Source organism: Amblyraja radiata, chromosome 10 (assembly GCF_010909765.2).
Source record: "Amblyraja radiata isolate CabotCenter1 chromosome 10, sAmbRad1.1.pri, whole genome shotgun sequence".
In the NCBI taxonomy this organism is placed as follows: Eukaryota; Metazoa; Chordata; class Chondrichthyes; order Rajiformes; family Rajidae; genus Amblyraja; species Amblyraja radiata.
Genome location: NC_045965.1, coordinates 18246202 through 18258524, shown reverse-complemented (window position 1 = coordinate 18258524; position 12323 = coordinate 18246202). Strand labels below are relative to the sequence as shown.

General features: G+C 38.6%; 1 long non-coding RNA gene across 1 annotated transcript in view; it reads left to right on the top strand.

Annotated features, from left to right (window-relative positions):
- Positions 1 to 755: 755 nt before the first annotated feature.
- LOC116977624 overlaps positions 756 to 12323 on the top strand; it is a 94918-nt gene continuing 83350 nt past the window's right edge. The window contains exons 1-2 of the long non-coding RNA XR_004413263.1: positions 756 to 855; positions 2500 to 2540. This is a non-coding gene — a long non-coding RNA (uncharacterized LOC116977624). The remainder of the gene's footprint in view (positions 856 to 2499; positions 2541 to 12323) is intronic.

Here is a 12323-nt window from a genome sequence, read left to right as displayed (position 1 = left end):
AGCCAAATAGAAACAAATAAACCACCATAGGTTTCATCAGCAAATGGCTTATTCCATCGTTTCATAATTTTAGTAAAATGCAGGCATAAGAATAAACAAAAAAATAACGTAGCAAATTTCCAGTCCTCATGGTTATTTTTATTATGCAATTTATATTTTAATGAGCAATATGGAATTATTTAATTTTGTGTATTAATGACATTCAAGTGCTCAAAATTCTAAGTATGGCAAGCAATTGTCTGCTTTTAGTGAAGAAAGGAGGTCTGGTGTTAAAAGCACCTTTCAGAAAATAACAACATCCAATCCTTATTTTTATAATTTTGTTGACACTGAAATATGTGAAGTATTGTGACAATTGGACAGTAGATTTAGTTTTTGAAGTTAATGAGGCTAATCTTGCACTTACCTCAATAAATTGAGGCTTTGTCACATGTGCATCCAAACATGAAAGTCTTGATTTAGCTGACAGCCTCCAGATGTTGAAGTTGTCATTGCGTGGCACAGTTCGACTCTGCATTGAAATGCAATGAGAAAGCACATATGTTTTAGCTGTGAGGAAGATAGGTAAGAATAAGGTATGTTGGAATTTTGTATTTACAATGGTTTTTAATTGTAGAAACATTTTAAAATGTTTTGGGTGATTTATTTTTTGCTAATTAAAATATTTTGATTTTTTATTCATTGCTAATTTCTGAAGTTATTTGACTAAAAAGAATGAGAAATGTATAAAAAATATCTCATCTGTTTTGTTGGCGGATTTTATTCCAGCCCACTCATGCAACATTACACAAGGCTTTGGCACATCAAACCGAGGACACTACCAGCAAGCAAGTTCACTCTTATGGATGTAAACATGTAAATGTTGAACCATGGGGGGGGGGGGGGGGGGGGGGGGGGGGGGGGGGGGGGGGGGGTCATAAGGGCAGATGACAGGTTATGTTCAGCAAACTGTGAACCAATAAAATCATAAATTCATTCAAATGTCATCATAGTTTACTTGTTTCTAAATGTTTGAGTATGGTCTTTATTTTCTAATGTATAGATGAGGACTTTGAATTGGGTCAAAGAAAGAATCTTTTGTTTGAATATCTTGCATGGGTAGTGAGAAATTCAAAATTCAGATTAAATGGTCCAGAAGTAAAGTGTAGCTTTTTTTAAATTGCTGTGGTCTTCCCTAAGATCTTACCGAAGAAGAATTCTTTCTTTGAGACCAGTACGATATATTTTCTTTACAACCATCAACTCTTAATTACCATCGCGCTTTTTTTTTTAAATTACGTGCTGCCACAACAGAGACTGGCCAGAAAATATTCCAAAATTAAATCCTCAAAACCAGATGTATAGGTATTGCAGAAGTATAGGTTTAAGGTGAAGGGGAAAAGATTTAATAGGAATCTGAGGGGTAACTTTTTTCACACAAAAAGTGGTGGATGTATGGAACAAGCTGCCAAATGAGGTAGTTGAGGCAGGTACTACCACAACGTTTCATAAACAGTTAGACAGGTTTGGAGGGATATGGGCCAAAAGCAGGTAGGTGGAACTCGTGTTGCTGGGACATGTTGGCTGGTGTGAGCAAGTTGGGCCAAAGGGCCTGTTTCCTTCGCTGTATCACTCTATGACTCTATGACTATAAAACTCTATTATATTTGAATGCAGTTCCATAATTTCCATCCATTAGCTGAACTCTGTGAAAGAACCTATTGCATTCTACACCCACATAAAACATTTAGCAACAAGCCCAACCTAAAAATTATAGTGCTGCCACTTGAATGCTTCTGTGGCCTTGGTTCACAGTCCACAGTCCACAGCACAAAACCTAGCTGACCCACAGAGTCTGGCACAAACAAAAAGACTAAGCAGAATGTAGTATAAAGCAAGCTGTCTCAGATGGAAATAAAGGCAACTATTAGAGCACCTGAAAATCTAGCAGTCTGGGCCGACTTCAAATCTTGATCCTTGAGCTCAAAGAATTGTGTTTGAAAGCGCCGCACCACTCAATCTGCATAATGGAGGTGGATTTTCATCTAGTATGGGTATGCAATGCATTTTGCCACTTAGCTTCAGGGTAATATTGTGCTGCAATTTTTGTGATTGCTCACATATGGTATGATTGCGCCTGAGAAGACCTACAGCACTATGAGAAATTTTTGGACAGCAAAAAGGAAAAGATCTAAAATGTGGTCTGCTGTGAATTTACACTGAACTATAGCATAATAAATTCCACCAATTTAAAATGGAAATATTTTTAAAATAAAAATGTCTAGAATTCAAATTGAATTTCAGTTACTTAATTAAAGAGTAGAAATTCATGTTGGTTATGAACATTGAAAACATTTGTCTTAAATTCCCCTCTCCACAACTTTAATGAAGCCATTAACCAGGTTACAATAAATGGATTAGCGCTTCCATTAAGTTGGGAGAAAGAAATTTGATACATGTGGTAAGAATTAGTGTGATAATATCACCAGCAGTAATTTCTACCTGCACTGTTTTAAACAGGTCTATTCTACCATTGGATTAAGACGGAGATTTTTTAAGAGGTACGCTGTCTCAACTTTCTGCATTAAATTTCAAATATTTTGCCTGAAGAAAAAATTCTACAGAAGGAAATGTTTTAGAACTTTTTACAGTATAGTCATAGCAAAGTGGTGCAGTCCATTAGGTGGAATTGGTTTTACTAACTGCTATCCTGCTATTCTATTGGCACATTTCTTTATGAATCCGCTCTACAGCCTACAATTTAGTTGGGTCATGCACCATGTCTCAATTGTTAACCAACTTGTTTGTATTATGAATGGAATGTATTTTGTGTTTATATTAGCTAATATTTAATGGTTGAAGATTGTTCTGTGCAACAAGAACCAAACATTAAAAACAGAAAATGCTAGAAATCCTAAGTCAAGCAGCATCCGTAAAGAGAGATCCAGAGTTACTGTTTCAAGGGCCTTTCCCACAGTGACAAAGATTTCCTGGTTGTAATTGTTACAATGGAGCTTTTTTTTTAACGGAGCTGGTAGAGCTGCTGCCTTAGATCCGGGTTCACTCCACACCTCGGGTGCTACCCGTGTGGAATTTGCACATTCTCCCTGTAACAGTGGCTTTCCTCTGGGTGTTCCGATTTTCTCCCACATCCCAAGGATGTATGGATTTGTAGGTTAATCAGCCTCTGTAAATTGTCTCTAATGTGCAGGGGAGTGGATGCAAAAAGTGAGATAACATTGAATTGGTGTGAATGGGTGATCAGTGGTTGGCGTGGACTCGGTGGGATTTAGAGTCTGTTTCCATGCTGTATCTCTGAAACTAAAAATAATTTTTAATTTGGCCATAGTTAACACTTAGTAAGATGCTTACAGTGAATGAGCCACATTTTTCTCGCATTGAATATGTTTAATTGAAACGCACTTAATTCTTGTCCTACCCAGTTTCATTTCACTTTCACTTGAATAAAGCAAGCAGCATCTCTGGAGCAAAGTCTGAAGAAGGGTCTCGACCTGAAATATCACCCATTCCTTCTCTCCAGAGATGCTGCCTGTCCCATTGAGTTACTCCAGCAGTTTGTGTCTATCTTCATCAGAGAGAATCTTTATTGCTGGATTCCATTTGACATGTCAACATGTGAAGTCTATTTGTTTTCTGGGAAAATTATTTTCTTATCTGTCATATTCTCCATTTCTTTCTTTCTCTTTCCCTGTGCCATTTCCCCCTCCTAGGTTTGAGTTCAAATCATGCATTTATTTTTAGACATGGATATTGTCCATGGTCTTAGGTTTTGCACATACAAAGGTCATGGAGAATTAACCAATATTCATTCATTATTAAGGTGCATAATGAAACACTTGTCTTAAGATTCAGGCTGTTGAATGTTTGGCTCAGAATTCAACTGAAATAAACACTATGCAGGAATTAATGTGACTGGAATTTCAGAGAATTTAAACTATAATTTACTGACTCAATTTGCCAGATTATATACTGTATTTTTTTGATACACAGATGGAATGATCAATTAATATCATTTCTGGATTTGAAGCTTCATTTAAATTGAATTTTGTCGAAAGGACTGCTGATATTTTGTAAGATTAATTCCCGTGAACATTTCCTATGGCGTATTGTACTTGAGTTTGACTTAATTCTATTATGGATAGCCTGTAATGCAAAGCTTTTCACTGTGCGCCGATACACGTGACTATAATAAATCTAAACATAAATGTAGGGAATCCACTGTCTTTTCTAGCATTTCCTTGTGCCCTCCCCACTCCCAAAGAACATGAGGCTCAAGAGATATTCAATTTTCAGGAATAGCAGTATAGAAGGAAGTTGAAAGAAAGAGAATGGAAATGGGATGGAATAGCACATAATGTATTGACTGGCCAGTAAACCTGGAGCAAAACAAGGATAAAAAAACAGGGCACTAACAATGGAATTTGAGAAAGAAGAAAATTGTTGGTTGGCACGTTGTGATGATTATCCTCTCTGACTGGTTGCTGTTATTCTGCTGAGTTTAAGATGTTGGTTTTCTGTTGGTTTTAAGATGTTACTCTATTGGTTTTAAGATTTTGTCTGGTCAAAGATAATCAAGCTCTGCAGGTGATCTTATTTGTAACTGCAGTATTTCATTTATTTAAAAATGTATCTGGTAAAATGTCATTGATCTGAAATATTAGGTTTGTTTCCCTCTCCACAGATGTTATCTGACCCACTGAGTATTTCTTGCATTTTGATTTTTTATTGCACTTGCAATTATTTTGCAATCTAGAAAAATGTTAATTAAAAAATATAAAATGATGTAGATGTTTAAGGTAGACAAAAATGCTGGAGAAACTCAGCGGATGAGGCAGCATCTGGAGCGAAGGAAATAGTAGATGATGTCTTTAGGTTACTTTGGGACAATTAGTTGTAACTGTGGCTTATTCCTTTGTGTGCGCTGAGTGGTTTGTTCCTTGTTTCATATATTTCTTTACTTTGTTTTGGATTTGCAGTACGTGCACTCTGCTTCATAAAGAATGAGAAAGTGTTGCTATAACTTTGTAAATTACTAATTATACCCTTGCTGGACAATTGAATTCAGATCTACATTTCACAGTTTAGAAGGTTTGAGTAAGGACGAGAGACACCATTTAAAATGAAGATTGGAGAAAAAAAGTCTTCTTACAGTGGGGACATTTCAAAGGGGAGTTAATATAGGTGTTCAAAATTATGAAGGATTTTGATTGAATAAATAAGGAGAAATTATTTCCACTTCGGCTTGTTGCTAAACAAAAGACAGATTTATGATAATTGGCAAAAGCACCAAAGAACAGGGGGAGGTATTTTTACACAGGATGATCTGGAATGTACAACAGTGAAAGGAGATTTAGCTTTCAAAAGTGAAATGGATATTTACTTCAATAGGAAATTTTCAAAGGTTATATAATCTACAAAGGGCCAGAACAGGCCTCCTTCTGTGCTGTGAGATTTTGAGAGGTAAAAGTTTTGTCCTCTATTATATGCACCAAAGGTCCAATTTTATACCATATGTGCAATGAATATCTGCTCCTATGTTTCAGTTCTATAACTGAGAGTGATTTTTTATTTATGATTCTATCTACATGAAATGATTTAACACCTGAATCATTCAACACAATATGTTGATATGAATCCAAATGTATGTAATTGTGATACAAATTGAAGTACAGCTAGACTTTAAAGGAACAATATAAGACATCAGGGTGATTATACAAACAAGGTTGGTACTTTGATGGGATATTGCCAAGGAATACCAAATACTAAAAAAAAAATGCCTGAGGAGAAGAAAAGGTTGCCAAAGAAAACGTGACTCAAGCACTAACAAAAACCAGAAAGAAGTGGAGAAAGTCAGAGAAAAATAATTATTCCCACTGCAAAGTGATATTGCAGGTTTGAGCCACATTGACATCACCTCCATGGCAAGGGTATCATGAATTCCTTTGTGAACAACATTTTCAAATGCATTGTAAGTGAGACTTTCTGCCGAGTCCATGCATGTATCATTGCATCAACGTTCTGGACATCCAGACTTCATCATGCTTGTTGAACGTGAACATTAGAAAGACAGAGTAACTGATGCTACAACTGATACTACCTTGAAAACAGGCTATGCACACCATATCAAAGATAATAATAGTTGTAATTAAGTGCACAAAATTAAAAGTAAAAATTCCATCAATTCCAGGGAAGAGAGAGATGCTGAGAAAATGGAGTACTGGCTGGCAAACTGGGGAAAATCCCTATTTTTCATTAAGGGGCTGTCCCACGTAGGCGACCTAATTGGCGAGTTTAGAAGAGTTTGAAAAAAATGACATGTTGAAGACCTCCTTCGACTATGTAGAAGACTAGCTTCGTCTAGCTACGACAAGCCAAGACTAACTTCGGGAAAATTGGACACCGAATAGTGGAGAGTGAAGACGACCTCCTTCGATCTCCTTCGACCTCCCTTTGACTATGATGAAGACACTCTACGACTACCTTTGACTACCCTCAGTTACCTACGACTAGCATGCCGACCTACTACGACCTACCATGACCTACTATGACTAAACCTACGAGTAAAAAAAGCAATGTTTTTTTCCATGGCGACCTATTTTTACTCGCGGGAATTTTTTTAACATATTGAAATAAACACCGCGACCTAGCTGAGGCCTCGAATACGCGGAGACCACTCTCGAGCATGAAGGAGAGTTACGAAGACCTCCTATGACCTCGTGTCGACGATGCTGCGAGTATGAGTCGAGGGCAAACTCGCCAGAACTCGCGGATTAGGTCACCCAAGTGGGACAGTGAAATTAGTACGATGAAATATCTCGAATCCATGCGAGAAAACAGAAGGGAGTGCGGTCTAACATGTCCTTTGAGAAATGACATAGTTAGCAATGTAGCATCAGAAACCACCTTTCGAATATGTTCGAGTGACATGAATCCACACCATTCAGTCTCATGGTTAAGCATGCAATCAGTTGTACTTGTAGTACTTGTAGACCAATATAATTCTAATTATTAATCATCAAAGAATAACTTCAGGAAAATATTGAAAGCTAAATTCTTGATGAATAAGATAATAAGTAAACAATTCCTTTTGGATGTATTATGGATCAAAATATGATCCAATTTTAGGAACTGTTGCCACAGTTTCTCAAAGGTACAAGATCTGCCTTGAAGATCGATTAAATTATTTTTAAGTGGAAACAAAGAACTGCAGGTGCTGGTTTACATAATAGTAACTCAATGGGTCAGTCAACATCTCTGGAGAAGGGTCTTGACCCAAGACGTCACCGATTCCTTTTCTCCAGAGATGCTGCCTGACCCGCTGAGTTACTCCAGCATTTGGTGTCTATCTTTGGTGTAAACTAGCATCTACCGTTCCTTCCTACACAATTATTGAGAACATGGATAGGTGATGTTTCAGGTCAAGATCCTTGCACAGTTCTCCAGAGATGTCCAGTCTGAAAAAGGGCCTTGACTCAAAATGTCACCTAAATTTGGTGTTTAGCCTTTTACATACATAAGGATGTGGGATTAACGTCTGTTTCAAAGACCCCTTCCTGCTTTTTGGTGGTGATAAAAGTCAGGCCTATCCTGTTCAGGTTGCTTCAGCTGCTGCTCAGGCCAAAGCTGCGTTCACCAATGAAAGGTAAGAATTTCCATAGGGGCTCATTTCAATCCAGGAATGTCTACAAATAAACACTTATGGCAAGCAGTGCTAAAAGCATTCAGAAGTATCCGGCTGGGCTGATCCTCCTCCGGTCTAATTCAAGGTGTTTTGGGTAACTCTAGAAAGTCTTACTTAAAGTCTGCGAACTAAGCACGGAGCTAGGACTGAACTTGGAACCAATAAAACACAGCTATGCGCAGAATAAACTTAAAGCTCTCAGGAGGCCCTACAGGATGATTGTCACAACTGTACTATTTTGTAATGTAACATAACTGTACTTAATCCATTATACTTTGCTACAAAATTCTCTGCTTCCATCCTGACTTTAATAAATTCCCACTGTTGAAAGATTCACATCAGATGTATATTTACAGAAAAAGCGATGGGACATCTGTAACCATGTATTGTGAGTAAGACAGTGGGAGGTATTAAATTCAATTTGGATGGCATTTTTAGTCAGGAAAATGAATAACAATACCAATCTTACTGATTTGAATGAAATCCATCCCAAAATAATTGGCTTAATTTGTGATTCAGTCAGTGAGCTATGTTCCTTGGTGTGATTTTTTTTTTAACACTGTGTGGACCAGGTAATATTTTAGCATACTATGAGGAAGGCATTCTCCATACTCAGCAGTAATGGATTCCAATGTGTGACAGATTTAAGGCACAATTGGGTTCCAGACCTTATGAGTTAGGCAAACTCAGACTCCTCTGAGCTTCCCCACCGGGTAAATTTCATCACATGTTTGCCAGATAGACTTCAATATTAGAAATGTGAATTTGATCTTTTTACAGCAAAATATCCTATGTGCAATATTTGCAAAAGTTTGAAGTGTGCTGTTTTGAGTTTTCTTGGGATGGGTTAGGCTGGAAGTGATGAGCACTATAAATAGGATGTAAAGTATAATTGAAGATGATAAAGGACCAGTTGATTTCCCCTTTAATGTGCTTTGTCTTCCCCTCTGCTCTGTTTTGCCACTTCGCCCACACAACTTTCACCAGCCAGATGAAAGTAAAATTGGCACCATTGATATAAACACAATGGGAGTTGATGAGTTGCATGCCTTAGTACCTCAGTGCATTGGGTTCTTCATCCATCCACACTTAGTTCATATAATTCATCTTTTCTTAATTTCCCTCTTCGCTTGTTGAAGGATGACTGCATTTTCCAAATTAATAAGGTAGAGGTTTTATAACAGTATGACTGAATGCTGGTGATTAGTTTACATATTTATGGCATAAACTTAAAAAAATAATAAATGAACCACATTATTTTGGCCTTGGAACCAACGGCATTGAATATTAACCAGTTCAATGCCACTAATCTCCTTTATGTGATTATATTGTATGGACAAAAATGTATCCTTGGTCAATAAATCCAAATTTCAGTAGTGGAATACTTTGTGAATTTGCTGCTATATTGTACATTTCTACCCTGATGTATATGCTATGTGTTTGAGGCATGTCATCACACAAGAACACAATACAAAGTCAAATTTTGGAGTAATGTATTCCTGATTGACAAAGGTTGAAAATAGTGCCCACTTCAGGATAAATTATCTGTATAAAATTCACCAACTGCCAAATGGCATCTCTTGATTAAGATATATTTACAGTATTTAAAATGTCTTGTGTGGAGGTGATTTTCTCTATCTATCCATACACAAGTGTATGCATCAATGTACAAGTGTGCGCATGTATGTGTTCGCGCTTCTATGAGTTTGAATGCATACTGTATGCACTGGAGTTCAGGTATGTTTATGTAGGATGTCCTTTTAGTGTGTGTGTGTGTGTGTGTGTGTGTGTGTGTGTGTGTGTGTGTGTGTGTGTGTGTGTGTGTGTGTGTGTGTGTGTGTGTGTGTGTGTGTGTGTGTGTGTGTGTGTGTGTGTGTGTGTGTGTGTGTGTGTGTGTGTGTGTGTGTGTGTGTGTGTGTGTGTGTGTGTACACCCATCTTTGAAAGCTTAACATTTTCCACTCAGCATGTTCAGGCCATTTACTATTGGCACCAGAATTCTCTCCTGGTTTGATCGAGGCACTTTGAAGTATTTGCGGTCCCGACACATCTGTAGGCAAGATGTTCTTGGCTGTTGGAGGGCTCGTGTTTGTACCATGAGCCAGCTCTCTGACATCATGTGACTGTGAAAAACACTTTAACCCTTGATTACTGATAGTATATCACAGCAGTCATAAAATCCTTACATATCTGTCAAATTAATATCTGTCCAATATAGCACCTTTTTTACATTTACATATATACGGAGTTAATATGATTTAAAAAAAATCCTTTTCATTTACTTTTCTAGCATAATTATTTGCACTCCTTCCTCGATGCTGACTCCTGCTGTGGTGTGATTCAGTCTGTGCCGGCCGTCATCCAGTACCGTGCTCAATTGACTCCTCACGGCTCATTTTTCAGGGGTTCAATCAGACTGTGTGCGTTGGCAGGCGCTTGAAATGAGTCGTGACGCAGGGCACATGAGCCATAATAGCAAAGAGGAGGGGGATCCTCGGCTTTCCCAATTTCCCCCTCCCCGAGGGATGCAATCTTTCCCGTCTGCATGGCTCATTTCCACGTTGCTCCTTCTCCAGAGGGCAGAACCATGAGAGGTTCATTTTCCCCTTGTGCATTCTACAGTTTTGATACTGGGACTCCTTTACATTCAGTCGAACGCTGCATTAAAAATCCATCTGAATGGCACCAGAACAAAGGAAAACCTTACTATGTGAAAGTTTGACTTTGATTCAGAATGGATCCAGCTGCAGTATTACTGTAGGCTGTGCGTATTTGGAAAGGACCCACAGTACGTTGAGTGATAATGCAGCTTAACACATGAAATACATGCAATGTGTAGCAGATTGTAGAGTTGGTGAAAACATCCAGACAAGTGAATGGCAAACTACTAATACAAAGCAATACTGGAAACCAAAATTGGTTGGAGATGGGATGGCAACAATGTTCTGACTAGACTGGCTGTGGAAGCTGTTCCTTGCTGGGCTTCCACGAGTGCTCAAATAGTTACTCAGATTTCTTCACCCTGGGAATCTTCTGATGTTTAGTTTAGGTAGACACAAAATGCTGGAGTAACTCAGCGGGTCAGGCAGCATCTCTGGAGAGAAGGCATGGGTGATGTTGTGGGTCGAGACCCTTCTAGTTGTTTAGCTGAGAGATTTCAGCCCACCGAGTCTACACCATCCATCGATCCCCACACATTGACACTATACACACACTAGGGACAATTTTACATTTACACCAAGCCAATTAACCTACTAACCTGTTTGTCTTTGGAATATGGGGGGAACTGAAGATCTCAGAGAAAACCCACGTACAAACTCCGTACAAACAGCTCCTTTAGTAGGGATTGGACCGCATCTCTGGACCACCGTGCTGTTTAGAAGATGACAACCTACACAGACTCAGAGATGGTTTGATAACAATGGATTTGACTTACATGACCAAACCACTATTGGCCACATAGTTTTATTGGGTTGTTAATATTGGCTTCACAATCCATTGGCTTCACAATCCATTCAATCTGGTGTTCAGTGGATGAGGAATTTTGAGGTCTGCGATAAGTCAGAGTATAGAAATGAAATCGACCGACTGACCAAATGGTGCCAGCACAATAATCTGTGCTCTCAACATCAGTAAGACCAAGGAACTGATTGTGGACTTTGGTAGGGAAGGATGAGGACCCACAATCCTGTTCACATCAATGGGATGATGGTGGAGCCGGTCAATAACTTCAAATTCCTGGGCGTGCATATTTCCGAAGATCTTTCCTGGACCCAGCACACCGATGCAATTATAAAGAAGACACATCAGCGACTTTACTTCCTGAGAAGATTACGGAGATTCGGCATGTCGACGAGGATTATCCTAAACTTCTACAGGTGCACGGTAGAGAGCATTCTGACTGGTTGCATCGTGGCCTGGTTCGGCAACTTGAACGTCCAGCAGTGAAAAAGATTACAAAAAATTGTGACCACTGCCCAGTCCATCACCGGCTATGACCTCCCCACCGTCATAGTCGCTGCCTCAAAAAGGCAGCCAAAATCATCAAGGACCCACACCATCCTGGCCACACACTCATTTCACCATTGCCATCAAGAAGAAGGTACAGGAGCCTGAAAACTGTAATGTCCAGGTTCAGGAACAGCTTCTTCTCTACAGCCATCAGGCTATATATCAGTGAATAAGCTCTGATCTCTGAACTGCATCAGACTATATTATTATTGCACTATATTTGCTATTTATTGAACTTCTTCTTTTTTTTCTCTTCCCCCGTTATGTACTATGTTTACATATTCACATATTCTGTTGTGCAACAGCAAGTAAGAATTTCATTGTCACATCCGGGACATATGACATTAAAACACGCTTGACTCTTGACTCTCTTGAAATTCTTTGGATGCCCCACCCTCAAGGTTTTTTTTCCTTGATGGTGTGATGTACCAGAAGACACAGATGTATTGGATAAATTGGAGGGATTCTGCCTATTATCTTTCATTTATTTGTGTGCCCAAATCCCATGAAAAACATTATTTGTTTGTTGCCAAGAAGGTACACCAAGGGATCCCAAAAGGTGAAAGATATTTAAAGTCATGTTCTACTTTTTAATGTTGCTGTAAGCACGGTAAGTATTTTTTGTCATGGTG